Source organism: Antrostomus carolinensis, unplaced genomic scaffold, assembly GCF_000700745.2.
Source record: "Antrostomus carolinensis isolate BGI_N321 unplaced genomic scaffold, ASM70074v2 scaffold17701, whole genome shotgun sequence".
NCBI classification, from domain to species: Eukaryota; Metazoa; Chordata; class Aves; order Caprimulgiformes; family Caprimulgidae; genus Antrostomus; species Antrostomus carolinensis.
The window spans coordinates 67,070-85,769 of NW_010293675.1; positions in this window are offsets into that span (position 1 = coordinate 67,070).

Genomic DNA, 18,700 nt, shown 5'->3' on the forward strand with positions numbered 1-18,700 from the left:
ATATGTGTCGTTTTTAAGGAGAATTGCAAGGTTTTATTTAACTAGGTGGATTTGAAACCTAAAAAGAAAGTTGGGTATTAAATTACTGGATCACTTTAAGTAAAGTTAGTCAAGTAATGATTGGATTATAGCTTTCATTTGAAGATTCAGTAAGTTATACTTTAGCAAAAATGGGTATTTATGCTACTATCTCCAATCATAATTGACTTCTCCCTTATTCCTAACACCAGTCCACAGCACATATTTCTTCTATTAAAGCAAATCTCTCTTTGGGAAGAAGCTGGTATTTGTTTTAATTTCTTTTGTATTTAATTCTCCCCGATTCCAAACTGGAGTTTTCCAGTTCTTTTGTACAAGGGCATAAAATGAAAGTTAAATGGCTTGTGCATAATAATAACTAGTGCTGAATTTTAAAACAAAGTGTTTCAAACAGGAAAACAACAGCTTCTGAGTGCATTTAAAAGCATTTTTAATACATACAAACTTTTAATCAGAAGGGTCTGGGGAAAAATTGCATTTAAAATTAAAATTAAAAAAAAAAAAAATCTATTAATCTCCAAACCTCAATACAAATTGTTTTTGAAATCTGTTCATAAGCTGCGTTTTGGCTTCCTTACTGTTCCCACCCCCAACAGCTATCTGCAGTTACCAAAAGCTGAATTAGAGACAACTCAGAAACAAAGACTATAACAATATTGACAGTCCATAAATAGCTACAGGCTAATATAGTTTAAATTGCTTGTTAACTCTGTTACAGGATTTTCAGAGCATATTTAAAAGTCCAACATTAGCATAATATTAGGCTGAACATAGTGGCTAATCTAAGTACTCAGTTCTGAACAAACTAAACCAAAACTCAAGTTCCTGAAAAAAGCTGAAAAACTTTTCTCCATGACAAAGCTTTACAAACTTTGGCCTAATCAGACTTCTGCTCAGCAAAGGACTCTGTCCTGCAGCTGTTACAGGTAATTAATCCCCAAACTCCGATTAGCAGCCATGCTGGCAGCAGTATGAGCTGCCTGCAGAACTTAACCTTTCCTTGTACAAACAAAAGGCCCACGCTGCTCTAATGACTTTACACTTTAACTCAGCTGGAAGTAACATGGATTAGCATACTGGACAATGGGCGACCAAATCAAAAGCTTGATTTAACCAATACAAGCCAAATTCAAACTTCGGCCATTCTGCCAAACTCAATACGGCATGGCATAATTTTCTTCTGAATTCAGTCAACAAGAAATAGCCAACACCCAAACTCAGGGCAGAGAAGGAAACCCAGGCAGAAATCAGTTGGTGTGAAAATGATCTAGCCCTTGTTACAAAGGGAAACATCATCATTAAAGTATCAATTTCACTAATTTTGAAGTGTGCAGAAACAGTAATTTTGCCCAAACAAAAATCTTCCAGTAGTAAATCAGTGGCACCGGTTTATTTACAGTCCTGTAAGAAATCACTCTCACTAATAACCGCTAAGATGTACACCTCTACCTCTTCTTCCCCCTTCTCCCAGCTGCCACTGTGACCCTTCCCCTCACATCCTCTCTGACCAACAGGCACCAGCAAACCCTTCCTCTGGACACAGCGAGTCCGTGCCTCCCATCACCACTGTTCTTCCTGGTCCTTGGGAACCTCAGCCTCATCCCTGCTGCAACACACAGCTTGGTTTTTTATGGTGGTTGCCTCCCTGGATGTAGCTCCCTCCAAGGATGCAGAAAAGAATAAAGATTGTATAACAACTTTCGGGAAGATTGCAACTGAAGACAAGATTTCTTACAAGAGACAAGAGTCAGTCACACTTCACTTTGCCTCCCCTTTACATGGATAAACAAGTAAGCTAGAAAAGAGAGACAGAATCTAATCAAACTGTTTTCTGAAGAATGCAAAGTCCAATTACAAAATAAGCATAACCTGTTTGTTATGCAAGTAGAGGATGGAATGTTCTTGCCGTTGAGATCATTATATATCCAAGTATGTTGAGCAATAAAGTTGCAACTTCAACGCAGTCAAATAAGCAAAGTGGTGTGGTATCAGAAAAGAAAAAAAATAATTAATGATATAAACTAACCAAACAACAACAAAAAAGTCCCAACAGGTGTCATCTATGCTGCCTGCAAGAGCAGAAGCTGTATTGTTAGCCCAACCTGTGAGCTGCCTCTGCAGCACACAGCTCATCCTCACAGCGAAGAACATTGGCAAGGAAACTTTTAGCACACGTTAGCAATGTAATTCAGACCCCGAGCAGAGCCATCTTATTATCATTGTTCCCAAGCTAATATTAAAATGACTATCCATTTTATAGCACCTAGTTCCATGTTTTCTGATGGATAAAGCATATCCTCAAGGACCTCATGCAGAGGAGGCTGAGAGGGGAGCACAAGGGGTTTGGAGGAAGGTGGCTGTGGGGTGCCAAGAGGCCACCGACTGCTATGCCTTGGGACAGTCCCACCTGGGGCTACATTTTTCCCTTGCAGGGTCCACACAAGCACTCGCATGGCAGCTGGGTTACAAGTGTGCTTTGGCTGTACAGTTACAGCAACAGAGGGAAAAGTGCTTTACAGTTTCGCTGTAAGGATCCTCAAAACTCTTCAGGTCAATCCAAGGAAATAAAAAGCATGCTTTTAAAAGAAATCCACATAGAGAAAAAAATTGCAGGAGTAACACACAAAGCTTACTGCAGTTTTACAGTACAATAAGAATACCACTAAGTCAATATATGTTACTTTTTGTGACGCTAAATTCAATAACATTAACAACTTTTTAACAGTGTCAGTATACTTAGATTTGGTGACCTCTCTGCAATCTAGCTGTCATAAAATGCACAGATGCTCACCATCTTGAAAGGCACACGAAGGAGACTACAAATCCAATTTGCCCTGAAGCACTAGGTCTACTTCTCAGTCACTACCACCTCTCTTGCCCATGGACAGACAGAACAGACACCGTAGCACCTACACGGGTGGCATCAATAGCATGTCAGAATTACTCCTTGCCTCTTTTTCATCAATGGGAAGAAAATGGACTTTTAAAGGTAAATGTATGCAATGTGGTTTTAGAAATTTGGAGTGAATCACTTTCTACAAGTGTTCATTCTTTTCATGGAGTATAATGCAAGTCTAAATCACTGACTCAACCATGGAAATCTACATTTCATGAGATAAATGCCACCTAGAATGTCCAAAATTAGATAAAATGAGGAAGTATCATTCAGATGCCTGAGTTTTCATCGTAATATGTTTTTGTGGTAAAGCTTGGAAAGAAGAGTCATTTGTCATTTATGCTTTGCTGGGACTCTGCAGGTTTCAAAGAGGAGGCAGCAAAAAAAGGGAATGTTCTTCATGCCTCTCTTTAAATTTTCCAACCATGATCTCATAGATTGGAAAGATTTCTTGTGGCAAACTAAAAGACAATACTGAGTCAGATGATTAATCTGCTTCCAGAGCATCTTCCAGTTTTTCAGCAATTTAATACTTGAACTTAGCCAAATGTGAAGAAACATCTGAAGCAAAGCCAACAACAGGACTTGTATGCTGTTTACAAGAATGATTTCAATATTATTTCATTGTATCTAGGCTCAAGCAAAATTATATATTAGTTAGAAGGAAGCATATTAAAATGCATACTATTTTCTATAGATTTTATCTGCTGGAAAACCTAAATCTGAACTGTACAGAGTTACTACTGGTGTAGGAAATAATTAAAACAGACTTGGCATTTTCCCCCTAGAAGAACTACTTCATAAAACATATTCCACCTTTGCCCTATGCAGACATGAATTTTGAGACTGTCTTGTCCAGCTCAGACTGTGGCAGCTGATTAAGTAGTGGAAACATTGGGTCCTCGTTCTCAAAAGACTAGCAAACAAATTTGAGTTTATTCAATCTACATGGTCTCTTTGGAGCATCAATTAACAGGATCAAATTGTATACAAAGTACTTACAAAACTTCTCAAAATATATTCTGTGCATTTTTTGTTTGTAACATCCCTAGCACAATGGGGGTGTGGTTGCTAGACACTATTATAATACACTTTAAAAGCAGCATCTTAGAGTCTTTGCCAGAGTTGTCCCTGAATTTAGACACTCTGCAGGACATCAGAAAAGAAAATCTAAGCCTTCTGGGGATAGCAAATTCCAGCAGTGGTCTCCAGTAAAAAGATAACCAACTTGATGGAGCACATGGCAAAGGACAGCTGTGAAAAGGCAGCATCACCTGCACACAGAGATGCCCCTTTTCTAGCACAAAGATACAGATTGGGCCAACAAGCCTGAATTGAGCTTAACTGGTAGGGACACTGTTCATCATTGAGAGATATTGGTAAGTGTACCACAATCTGCCCTTCTCCTGAAATTAATTGCTACAAGTATTTACATTCCTTGGGAATTGCTTTGAATTTCAGGAGAACTACCAGAGTACTATGAAACACACACATGGACAGAAAGGAATTCTCCACCCCTAGCATGCACCCAACTGAACGGTGGAACACAGTAGCTGCTGAGAAAGCCCATGACACCAAAGGAGAGAAAGTTAAGATCAGTATTCATTAAAAAATAAGCAAATAAAAAAGCACAATCCCACAGATTAATTTAGATAGAGAGAACTATAGACTGGATTTGACCCAGCATACTAGCAAGTAGGTAAGAACACTGAAGATGTTACACTTCTAGAACCATTTTCCCACTCATAAAGGCCCATGCTTTACAGATTCCACTAACTCTGTGAAACTGTCAGATATGGCACATGTCACTTGGTACACAATTGGCAACCTCCCCTTCTCCTGCCCACATCATCACTGAGATGTCATGCAAGTAATTGAGTTATTTTAACTATTTTCTTCAAGCTCCCCGGGACTCACACTAACACTAACTTTCAGATGACCTCTCTGCTTCACCCCTCTCAGTGCCATCTGTTTAGCTTGAAACTCTAACAGTGCAGAAAAAAAATCCCTTCAGGGCAGGCATCTCCTATGTCTTCAAAATCCTGTCCTCCCTTTTTGGTTCATTTCACGCATCTTTGAGTCTGAGGTACAGAAGTCAGCCAGACAACCTATTTGATAGATACAGTCTGTCTGAATTGACAGCAACAGAGAGAAAACAGGACAATTAGGAAGAAACACACCCCATCCAAGGCTTAAAATGAAAACATCTTGCAAAATGAACACAAGCAATTCACTGTGGCACGTAAAGAGGGGCATGCAGCCACCACACCGTTGCCAGGCTTAGATGCAAGATCTGGAAAGTACCAAGTATTCTCCTCGTAGCAATTTCTGTGGCATAATGTCAGCGGTTGTTTGCAGACCGAAAGACTCTCTGTGCAAGAGAACAATGGGCAAATAAAACAGCAGGTTTAGTTTCCTTTGACAACACCACACCAAGCTCCTTTGTTTAAAAGATTAGTGTCGACAGTATTGCACAGACTAAATATCTTTCCTCCATCCACTTTTCTAAATCAAAACATTGTACCGTACCTGAAACACAGCAGCAGCTCTCCAGGCTTGTCTCCTGGGGACAATGACAACACATATGGGCAACAGCTTATCATAAAGTCTGGTACGTACTGGACTGGTCTGCTAGACCCTGATTTGACCAGATTAGAGATTTCCACTGTGAGAAGCAAGTGGATTTAAAGCCCAAACTAATGTTATCCTGTTTAATCTTGTTATTTTGTGTGGTTAGGGAAAAAAACAGACAGAAATCTTTAACTACAGTTAAAACTGTAAAACCATGTTGCTTTATACTAAGTCTGCCAGCTGAACACTAAAGGAATGGCCTTTTTTATGTCAAATCCTCTAATTGCATTTCGTTGTAAAAGTATATGTAATAGGATAAAAGCACAGCACCATATATGCTTTTTTAGCTGGAAAGCTTTGATTGTGAGGAACAAGAAATCACATCTAATCTTTAAATCCATTAGCTATAGGAACAATACCATGCCTATCTATAAGCTTATAAATGTACATATGCACACAGTCTCTGAACAGGTAGGACAACTTTTCAGATCAATCCCTGTTCTAATGCATGTACTTAAGATAAGAGCGATTAGCATTGCAAGGAGATGCCCTAGTTCGGTACAATCAGGTACATCTCAGTAATCTCAACAGACCAGATTAGTTTTTCCATGTCCTCATAAAGTATGTATGTGTAGGAGGAAATGGGAAGATGACAACTCTGTCCCAAACATCCTAATGCCATACTCTGGACTGCACTGGGAACCAAGAGATAGGTGACCTAAAAGAGATCACAGGAACAGTAATGTACAGCATCACCTTGTGAGAATAGACTACTTCTAAATCATATTAATAAAAAATTGTAATCCAAGTATTTGTTCGTCTACTATATATGGACTACAGATGGTTATTTTTGTGAACAGTATTTTCCCTCCTCTAATACAGTTAGCTATTGTGGTCCAGTATTTATAAAATCATATTACTGTATTTCCCAACATTTGCTGAGGGATAACTTTTCCTTTTACAGTTTTACCACTAGAAACTTAAAGATGAGGAATATAACTTCCCAAAATTAGAAGCAGAATTTGAAAGGATAAATCCATAATAGCAATCATCACTCAGAGCCTCACAGCTGGGTGCATTGTACTCATTAACAAAATGGGAGAGAAGAAAACGATCTTAACAGCAAATTCTCAGAGAGTTCCTTGTGGCTAATTAGTCTGCAATCACTGTAGCAAAATTATAAGCCTGTGCCCCTGACCTGCCTGTAGCTGTCCAGCTACAACCAGCACGTTACTATTTTTTCCCCGGCAGATGGTAGATGAGCTTCTACTTGGATATCAACCAGCTAAAAATTATCTTCCCCAATAGTGCTTGAGTGGAAGATGGAAGAAATTTTTGACACATCAATAAATAAGAGGAATTTTCCCCAGAAGAGGTCTATCAATGTAAATGCTTTACAGTTCAGTTGCTGTGCTGGCTCTGTTGAGTATAAAAGTCAATAGAAAATATTTTAACAAATTACCATTCCTCCACATTTCGCTGGGACTGGGATCAGTCGACACCTTTAAAAAAAATAAAATAAAAAAACCCACCACAAAACCCCCCCAAAACCACACAAAAACCCCCATGTTGTGAACAAAAACCAGGAGAGCAAAGACAACCTTCTGTATCACAATATGAAATGCAAGGATAGCAGTTTGAAAAAAGTGATGCCATGGGATCTGCCTAGAGTCAAGAAGCTGAAGATACACCCTAACACAAACTTGTACAGAAAGGAACCAGTAGGGTAATTAACAGAGGTATCTTGGGGCAGAAGAGCTGGGCTGTTTTACCATCTCATCCTGTCGGTGATGTGCAGGTGATGTGCCTGTATCACACCCTTAAGAACAACAGAAGAAAACCAGATTGTGGGAACATGGGAGAACATTCACAACGACTCTCATCTCCACGTCACAGCCACGGTTCAACATCCTACAAAAGCTAGCAAGGGATGAATTCAAATTCATCACATAATGCACACTAAGAAGACTTCAGCTTTTCTTTAGCACCATTAGAGAAAAAGAACCAACTTAGACGCAAGATTTGCTTCTCCTAAATGTGTTTAAAACCATGTGCAAATAAACACCACACATTGGTACACACAAAATGTTTTCTCAGAAACTTTATCAGTGCTTAGCTTAATATATTTTCACTGCCTTTAAAAAAAAAATGGATGTCTCCACTGGATTCTTCAACTATGCCCTATGCAAGTAAAGCAGAAAGAATTACTTCTACTTTCAGTCAGGACAGATTTAAAGGGCGAGAAAACTGATTTCAAACATCTCTTAAAAGTTACTGATGTTAGCCTGTAATAATGCATTACAAACCCATTTATACTTAAGTTATCTCCCTAGAGAAAAGTTGATTCACACTAGCAAGAAACCACTAAGACATACCAGCCACTAGCTGATCTGCAATTAAATGCAGCCTTTACGTTACATTAGAGACAGCACTACATAAACATTTAAGAAACTACTTATGCAGCAGCATGCATTTCTTCACTTTCCTAATTTTCATATTCAATATTAGAACAGCAACTGATACTCAAATTTACTTGGACCATTAACTTTTTACCTATAATTTCTTATATTCTGCATTTTAATGAAAATTATAATCAGATATGCATAAGGTTTTAAAAAACTAATTGAAAATGCTATTAACTTCAGAAATACATATGCAAATAAAACACTTTTTCAATTAAAGAAATTAAAGATTTACTAAAACCGAGACTACATCAATAGCAAGAAATCCATAGTTATCAATTTGAAATAGTTTTTGTTTTGTTTGGAAAACCTCAGCATCTAATCAATAGCATCTACTTGTAAGATATAAACCCCCTCAAACATTCTCCATTTACCTTTCTTCAAGGCTTATCAGCTTTTAACTTATTTTTTTTCCTGTAGACTCAAACTAAGTGACATAATGCAAAAAGAACAAAACATTCCTCCTGCACCTGCAGAAGGGGTTATTGATGTCAAAAGCAGATTTATCACTTTTGCAAACTCTGGTTAGTTGTTTTCAGCTAATGGCTTCACTTCCAGCAGTGGTCTGACTTTTCTTCAGAACTCTGTACCTTGTGAATATTTTAGTTTCTGAAATTAATGCAATACAACATTAGATTTCATTACACATTGTCACAAAGACAAATTACAATCTAAATATTTAAAGGAAAAAAAAGAATCTTTCAAATTTAGAAAACTATTTTAAGTCTCCTTTTAAAACCTGTCTTGTTCAGTACTGTCTTTCATGGTAAGGTACAATTTTTTCCACTCCTGCCAGTTAAACCAGCATTCTCGAGAGGTACTTGAATTAACTGGTGACAGCCTCACTTGGATGGAAGAGGAAAAAAAGCACAGAGAATGCCCACAACAGGCTGGAATTTTCCCCACATTGTCCATCTTCATCTTCAGCTAGGGTTAGGCCTTCCTTTAATCCTTAGAGATATCAAAATTATCATTTAAAATTATTTGATATATAGTAAACCAATAATTTATGATAAATAATATAATTTTTAATTCTAAAATCTCAGACCACACATTCCCACTCTCCAGCAAAAAATCTTTACTGACATTAATGCAGAAAGAACAAACTGCCCTTGCCAAGGACTCAAACACAGCCAGAGACGCTGCACTTGACAGAGTGTTAGATGTCCTGGTAACAACCAGGAAGAGGACTGCTTTAGGGTTTTTTTAGGATACAGAGAAGGAAGAAAATCCTTTAATCCCCTATCCTTAAAAAATAAAATAAAATTTCACGTTTGTTTCAGGAAACAGAGCAACACACATAATCTGAAATTATTTGTTTTAAAATGCAACTCCTCTAAGTAAAGACAATTTGCATTCTTTTTATTTTTAACTGGATTCTCTACCATGAGATCACATTCTTATTTTTACCACAGTGGGGTGCGTGGCATTGTCACACATTTCACCCAGCTGCGATGCCATTCCCAGCGCGTGACGCAGTGTGGTCCTGCCACCCCGTGAGAGAAGGAGCTGCACTCCAAGGCTTGCACCATCCTCTGCAGCATTTGGCAACGCTACAGCGACACGCACGTGGCCTATTTTCAAAAGAAATTCAGGTTTTCATGGAGGAGGAGAGGAAGGAGGAGACAGTGATAATCTATTTTACAGCTTTCATGTTTGTCAAAAAAAATTTACAAATATGCTTTGATCAACTCCTGCAGTATTGTATCTCCCCAAGGCTACACAGAGAGCGCTCAGGAAAAGGGAGAAAGTCAGCAGATGCCTGATCCACCCTTGGCCAGGAACAAGCCCCAGGCCAGGGTCCAAGCAGAGCCTGGCTCACGATGGTTCCTCTCCCTCAAGGACTTTCTGGGACTGATTTCCTTCTGGCGACAGTCAGTACTTCTCCTGTATGAGTTCCACCTGAGAGATTAGATGGGCAAAGGCTGCACAGTGCAAATCTTTTTCCAAAAGCCATCTCCTAATGGCACTGAGCTAAAGCAACAGTGCCAACAAACCCTGCAGAAAGCCTGGCTGATAAAGCTCTTGGTGCCCCACGATTACAGAGCATCTGAGCTTCAACCTTCATGATGAGGTAGAGCCTACCAGCAAAGACAAACCTTTAAGGTTAATATGGCCATGCAGCTTTAGGGCAAAAGCTCTCTTATGCTTTCTTAGCTCTGGATGTAGGTGGATCTCACATAAGTCAGACCTCTGTATTTAAGTGTACAAACACAAGGTAGGGCAAGTATAGCCACTCGAACTAAATTAATATTTTCAGGATTCTCACTTGTGAACCTGGAACTTATTTATTTATCTACTTATCCTCCCCTCTTTGATCCTTTCTTCCTTTCTTTTTTTGTGGGCTACAACTTCAGAAGTCAAATTCATAACATACCAGGACACTGTTTCACATTACAATCTTTATTTACGATTCCAACAGGTACATTTTCAAAAGCAGTCCTGAACACAGATTAGCGATCTCCAAGAATGCAAAGATTGCTTCAGTGATAAGATTTGCCCAAATGGCACCCAGGTATAATAAACTTCCCCAACAAAGCACAGAGCAGTGATTTCCGAGGGCAGCCAGCCGAGCAACACACTGAACCTGGAAATCGCTAGATTTACGAGAGGTGGCAAAAAAGCTGCAACTGATTGGAAAACATTTCTCCCTACTGCACTGAAAAGAGAGTTCAGAAAACAGCATCTGCTTATAGCACATCAATTTTCTAGGCCAGATAAGGTAAGCAGGAGATGCCTTTTTCAAAATACCCTTCAGTCTAGCAGAAGACAGACAAGAGTAAAGTCCAGTACACAAAAGCTTCAGCATGAAAATACACAGTTATGTAAAAGACACAAACATAATAAACCAACTCATGGTAAGACAAACAGATCAGAAGGTCGTATTCCCAATATTTAACATGACCATTTAGGAAAACCCCCAAACATCAGGCTCTCTCCATGGCAGAGAAGTCTCGCCCTCAGAGCTACAGGTTCCCTGGGCTAGTGACCCAACTGCTCATGCTCAATGGTCTTATTTGTAACAAACGGTTTCCAAATTTTGATTCTTCACCAAAGCCAAGCATTTCATATTTGCAAAGTCAAAGGCTGAAAATAAATGAAAAGTGATCTGGTTGATCAGGTAACACGCCCAGTCCTCCAGAACTCAGCATGACCTTCTCTCAAGAAAATAAAATGCTAAAAGTTTTCAGAGAAGATGGTATCTAAAAGCTGGCAGCATGGATCATTTTCACCTTGATGCTCTTTTGGAAAAGGCCTGAATGGTTTGAAATTGCCTATGAAACAGACTCTGAGGAACACATCTGCATGGATGACCCATGCACTGAGCCCCAGGGTCCAGATGTTGCCCGCATACAGCCTGCACATGGTGCCAGCAGCGAGTTGCTACCCAGCCCTCACAACTGCCACCCAACTGCTCATGGACAAGTCCCTGCAACACAGGGAGCTGTCACTGCTACCAACCTTGTGGAAGAGCTTCCCCCACATCTCAAGTCAGCACACGCAGGGACACAACCACCTGGGTGAGCTGCGTTCGGGAGCTGCGGTTCCAGGGCGTGGGGCGAGTGGCACCCGCCAGTTGTTACTGCGGAGAGCTGGCAGCGCTGCCAGGCCAGGAGCTCAGGGGGACTCGGCAGGTAGCAGTGGGTCCTCGTTTGCCACAGGAAGGAGCTGGGATCCAGTGTGCAGGTGGAAATTGCAGAATTAGGCTCCCAGCAGGCACAGCACCCAGAACACACATAAAACCCAAGGCTTGTAGCCAGAAACATGGCAGAAGGAGAGGAGACAGTTGCTGCCACCTGAACCCAATTCTGCTGACACTACTACCCTCGACCTGCTGATGATGTCCTGCCAAATTAAGATGGATGTCCCAAAATCCCACAGGGATACTAAATGCCATGTATTTTCTTCTGTCTTGTGCATATCTCCCCATAATCTGTTTCCCTTTGGACTGATACTCTATAGCTGTGTCATAGAATCATAGAATGGTTTGGATTGGAAGGGACCTTAAAGATCATCTAGTTCCAATCCCCCTGCCATCAGCAGGGACACCTTCCACTAGATCAGGTTGCTCAAGGCCTCATCCAGCCTGGCCTTAAACACTTCCAGGGAGGGGGCAGAGTGTCAAATCCCTGCTTCACGTTTCCTCCTTCTGTCAATTCCTCCTTTTCCTCAATAGAAACTACACAAACCACCTTCTCTTTCAGCAGTTTTTTCTTGCACCCTCAACATGATGCAAAGGGCAGGAATGGTAATTCTCAGCATATACAGTGCAAGGAAAAGGTTATTATTCCAGAAAGTTAATTTGAAAGTGAATAAGCAAGACACTGGGTGCAACTGGAGCTAATGCACACAGTTCTAAGATTATTCGCATAATATGCTGCATTAAGAACTTCATACCTAGACAAAGGAGTTATTTGGAAATAGAAATGAGAGTGCCAGCAGGTTGCTCCAGCTTCTCTTAGATTATTTCAAATGGATACAACTTGTTTTCACTTTTAAACCTCTGCTTTACGCAACTGTTCAGAGGGCTTCATCTTCAGCACAACAACATTGCTTAAAGAAAAATGCACACAAACTTGCATATCATTCATATCTAGTGCCTTGACAACCCACACCTTCTTTTTACTATCTAATTATCATGTGGAAGCCTGTCAAAAGTGTCAAAAGCTTTTTTTTTTTTCTTTAAAGCTTGCTACTTTTATCACAAGGAAAAAAAAGGCTGAAAAATTCTGAAAGACGTAGTGACTTTAACAATGCTCATTTGTTTCCCAAGGTTTGTGCCTACAAAAGGTTGGAAGAAACTCCTGGACTTCACTGCACCCTGCACCAGCCACCTTGGGAAGAGCCTTGAAGGACTGAGCTTATTTGACTGCCTCATGTTTCCACTCCCACAGCCATGGAAGTGGGAATTCAGCTCACACAGATTGCAACATATGATAACTGAGGTTTAGTACACAGCTCTCAACCATAGCTCGCTAAAGGACAGGTAACAGGGACTCATAAGAGCAACAACACGACAACTCTTCTCAGTCCTAAATGGGAAAAAGAGGACAGATTTCACAACCATGCAGGTTGCTGACTTGTCAGGGGAGCCACACAATTCCCGTTTCCAGCACATAATTATTTTAACTTTTTATACAGGTCTGACATTTAATTTTAGTATGACAAATCGTTATGTACAAAGAGAAACTGAATAAATATCTATGCAGCAGAACAAAAGGTACTACAATAAACTGCAAATAAAAATGGATCATTTACACTCTTGTTTAAGATAAATGACGTTTCTACTAAAAAACTTACTACTGCATTTACAATAATGATAAAGCTTCCACACACAACAACAAAGACAGTTATTTTTCCTTGGCTTACAAAATGAAGTTTCACTCTGTTGAACATCAGACATCAGTAAGGACCAATAAAACAACTTTGATCCAGAACTCCAACAAGCTGCCTTGCTCAACCCCGAAGCAAATGGTTCAAATTAATTTAATAAACACTGGTGCCCCTGCAGAGCACCATGGGACATGCTCCCCTTGTCGCACAGGGTTCATGCCCTAAACTACACTGAAATGGCATCATGTGCTTCTTGGGTCTCTGCAGCAGATGAACCCAGACAGCCCGGTAAACTGAGCAATGAGTGCATAACACTAATAGTTTTAAAACCACTTTATATATTTTAGACAATACTAAATCTAGTAATCCGAGTTAATATTAACCTGTGCAGTGTGGGAAGTGCTCCATGCTACAGCTGGGAACACCCAAGTGGAAAAACCTTCACCCCACCACGGTCAAGATGTTCCAAATAGCTTTTTTTTTTTCCCCCCAATGTACTTTCCTACTTCTAATCCACTCCCTCAAAACACTTCTTTTTAAGGGAGCCAGACTGGAAGAAATTAGGAATAGCCAGGAGAAGGTGGCCTAGATGTATTTTATTCTTGAGAGAAGTACACAAGCAGTGCTGAGATAGCATCTGAAGAGCCTTGCTAGGAATGGTGAAGGCAGAGAGGCTTTTCCCATGCTTGGTGCTTGGGATACAGGGATACAACTGCCATGGACTTTGCAAGTGTTTGTTCACTGAGCCGAGTATGGGACTGGCAGACGTTATGTAGAACCAGAATTATGAAGATCCAAAAGCTTGTGTTGTTTTCCCAAATACCTTTCCTCATCTTTGCTGGTACTTGTCAGTGGTCCACGCAGCATCATCTAAGAAAAGTGAGCTGTAACGAAATATCTCCCCCCTGAATCTCACGTTCCACTTCTTAAATGGAGTCACCAGTTACTAATGTGAGATATTAAAACTCTGACAAAAATATATCTGGTTTTCCCCACCATTGATTTTAGCAATTGTTCCAAATTAAAACCAAACCACGAAAGATACACAGTCTTTGCAATTCTGTAATTTTAGGGTCTTTACGAAAAAACAGACATTTCACTTATTCTTGTGTTAAAATATTTACATGCTGGAAAGAAAGAAAATGTCAAAAGCACGAACTTTATTATCCTTCTCCCTGCCCCCAGAGAGGCTTCAGCCAGGCAGCAGCTACTTCAAAGCTTCACATCGCACATGCCTAGAGACCTAAACTAAGAGAAGCAACTGCCAAACCCAGGCAGCAGTAAAAGGCTTAGATTTAGAGGGCTCCCTGAGGCTAAACATTTTTTTAAATTAAAAACTCAAAAATAAAAACTAGAAAGGAGGAAAAACCCTGAAGTTACACCCTCCTGGAACAACATGCATACAAACCTCTCGTAACCTTCTGAGTCACAGATACCAGGGTTAATAACCCAGCATCAACCAAAAGGTTTCTGGGCTTCCCTAAATCCTACAGAGCCTTGAAGGAATCACTGGAGCTGCTCTAGGCTTACTTCAGCTTTCTGGAAAAGTAAACAAACTGGACACACAACTGCTCTCTCCAGTGTAGGATGTTAATCCAGGCCTTCCTACACAGGACCACTGCAGATGACTGCTAGCTCCTGCAAGAGTATTTTTGTTTAAATCCCTCAACACACAGAGATCTTGTGGATCTTTCCCTTCCCCTTGCAATGAGGCTGCTGTAATCAATAGAAGTGCTTCAGCTGCAGTCAGCCAGACTTGATTCTGAGCACAGAGCAGCAGCATCGCACTGATGATGTTTGTTCCTGATTAATTCTGGTTTTAGGGTATGCCTTTTCCTGCAAAGTTGTCAAATAATCTGATCAACATGCCCCTGAAACCAGTATGTTCCCAAGAAAGACAATATAAAAAAAATCATTGTTCTTTTGATAGAAATTCTATTTCTCTCTCAAAAGTACAAAAGAAAATTCTAAGAAATATGTAGTTACAAAGTTTTAAAATGCAAGGAAAAAAGTAGATTATATGCAATGAGGAATTAAAATTTACGTGTACAAAAATACTGTGAGTACACCTGTGCACCTGAGGCTAACTATGATATTTTTTTAATCAAATGTGATGTCTGCAAAAAACATAAGAAGAATTACAAAATATACAGAGATTCATAGCTTACGGGGAGGGGTGGGGGGAAACAAACAAACAACAGAACACACAAAGGCACACACAAAAGCAACCACAAAAGCTAAACATTCACCAAAGAAATGCAGGAATCTCAATGGTAAACAAATTATGTTAGTCCACTGTCCTTTGAATGGGTAACTGGACTGAAAATGACATGTATGATGAATATGTAATTTTCCACCACTATGAACTTTTAATTCAATTATAAATAATATTTGTAGTGGTCAAAAAGTACTTTTCCTCTTTATTACAGTCTTCTAGCAGCTGCCTGCCTCTCCTCTGTACTGCCTTACGCATTGTTTTAAAACTCTGCCTAACACCACTAAGCCTGGCACAATACAGAAAAAAGGGGATCACTTCTACCTGCTACAGCACAAAACAGATGGGTATCACTTCTAACTTGGATTAATTTATTGATGCCGTGCAACACATGGTGCCACAAGCAGCTGCAATGACAAAAGCAAGGGCCCAGTTCCCCAAGACAATGGCCCATCTAGGAGCCCCCAGTCTCCCTGCAGCACCCGCCGCTCCTGTAATTTTTCTTCTGCTGCCTCTGGAAGCTGATTTAATTCTCCAACCTGGCAGAAAACTAACCCAGCAAAAGCAAAACCACACATAAACACTGTGTAGACTTTTTTTTCTTTTTCTATTGGGTTAGCACATTAAATTAACTCTGACAAATTAGGCTGTCACGTGTTGAGTGAGTAAAACCACAGAACAGAAGAGAGGGAGGGATAAGCGAGACCTTCACCCCAGCAGCCGTGTGGTGTTCGTTAGCTTATCTGCTCCAGCTATTGTAGCCTGAAAACGGGAACGGATGGCTGGGGAGAGGCACGGGGGTTGCCCCTAAGACTAGAATCCACCTCACCTGAGTCTCCTGAATTTTATACTATTGTGTTCCAGCTCCCACAGCTCTCTGGTTTGCTAACATTTACTCCTAAGCAACCCTATACACTCTGTTATCGTGTAACATCTGAAGGACCGAGCCTGTCATCTTTAACAGCCCTTACTTGGTCTCTCCCATCTATGTTTCACTGTAATTTTTATTTAATTGAAACATTATCACATAGTGTTACTCAGCTTCAAAGTTAGTAGTTTGAATGACTTTATTACATCAACATGCATGAGAAATAAGGTAAATGTAATGAAAAGAAGCAGGTAAAAGGAGAAAAGGTTCTTTGAAATTAGCTTTGCTCTGAGCAGCGGGGGAAGAAAAAAAAAATGTGGTAGGTTGCCCTGGTATTGACTCCCCCTGTTTAAACAAATTTTAGAAATAAGCATATCAATCACCCAGGGGTATGTCTTCACGTGAGAGGTTAGGGTCCCAGCAAGAGTATCCTACCTAGGAATGACAGCTACAGAATGGAATCTCTCAAATAGCTTACAGGTGAGATAATGCTGAAATAAACTGCACTGCTCTGTTCACTGCTGTAAAGTTTCACCTTAATGCCTTACAACTGTGAACTCCATAAAAAATGAGTAGATACAGATATATTGCTCTTGGGAGACTGTTCCAACAGACGTATTTTCCAACTTCCATGAATTTTAGTTATAAAACATTCACTTAACACAACAGCAAACATTTTTCAATACTATAGCTGAACATTTAATCCCACAACTCAGTTTCTTAACTGTTTCCAAAAACCAAAACAAAGCATCCAGGTCATAAAAGAAAGCTGAAATACATTTCAGATAACCAATGATTTAATTCAGCTATAAATTTGTTCTGAAAGACTACTGGTGTGATAGAAACATTTTTTTCAGGCATGTGCAGATAACATTCTAAGTTGTTCAGATAACAGACTGTCAAATGTAGCAAAAACAATCTTAGCAAAACCCACCATACAGTGATCAATCACAGTGGGGTGGGGGGGAATCCCATAACCAAAAACCTTACTATTTGTATCCTGCTTATTCAGCTTTAAAAAGAGGTGGAAACACTGACCTATTTAATAATAAAAAGGCCAGGTAAACTGCTACACCATTATGCCCTGCTGACACCTTTAAAATGACAGGGCTTAGATGTGTTAATAAAGCAGAACTGCTGTAAATACACACCCTTGAATTCAGTTCTGTCCACTCCATTAAACTTTGCTCAACAGAAGTCAAGAGTTTTTAATTTTCAGTTCTGAACACAATCAGTGTCCACAATGAGTTTTTTGAGAAACAAATTGTTAATAAACCTTCAGACCTACAGAAGTGCTCGAGCCCGACACAAATCCTATGGTCCCTTGTTCACAATATTAAGAATCTCTTCTCAAGAAAAACAGAGTAGAACAACAAGTAAGCAAATTTTCAGGAGTAGTGCACTGACCATATTTCTTCCCAAATTAGAAAGAATGATGGTAGGAGACTAGAAACTGGGAGACCACATCTCTTAAAGAAGACAACAGCACAACTGCCCCAGCTCCGGCTGCCACAGCAGCACTGCCCACTGACTTTGATACCCACGGGCTCCCCGTACATATCTTAGTCTGGACCCCGAGGGGGCTCATGAGGGTGCTCACTGATCGTCACCACTCACTCCTCGTTGGTTTGTATCGTGGCCAAGTCTTGGAAGTGCACTCCAGGAGTGCTGATGTGTGTCTGGCACACGGCATCAGGCTAGAGCTAGTACACAGTAAACACAGAGACGTACGGACACCTGAGTCCTCACCACAAACTGCTTTGCTTTACAGATTCCTTCCTCTTGTCCCACTTTTCCTGCTAATGTAGTCATACTGCTACAATACAGCATCTTGGAACTAGAGCACCTTAAATATATTTCTTCTAAAGTATTCTGCCCCTCAGCTGCAGATCCTGCAGCATACCATTCAAGGAAAGGTTTATCAGTATGCCACCAGTAGCTGACCCCAGCCTGCGCCTGCCAGACCACACACCAAAACCCTAAATCTTACAAATTGATCTTTTCTCACTTCTCAGTAGAGAAAGGCCTTGAGCCTTGCAAAACATATAAGTGCTTAACTTAAAAATTGTATGTATAAAATCTTTTGTCCCAAAGGATCCCTAATTAGTTCATTAAAACATGTGAACACAGAGGAAATTACTTATTTCCCAACTGAAGTTACAGCCACCACAGGGATCTCTCACACACAGGCTGCCTACCAGAAAAGGGTGAAAAAGAAAAAACCTACCTTCACACTCCCTCGGTGCGTGGCATTATGCAGACTTAGCTAAATTACAGTCCTGGCTTTTTTTTTTTACTACAAGAGCCAAAATTTC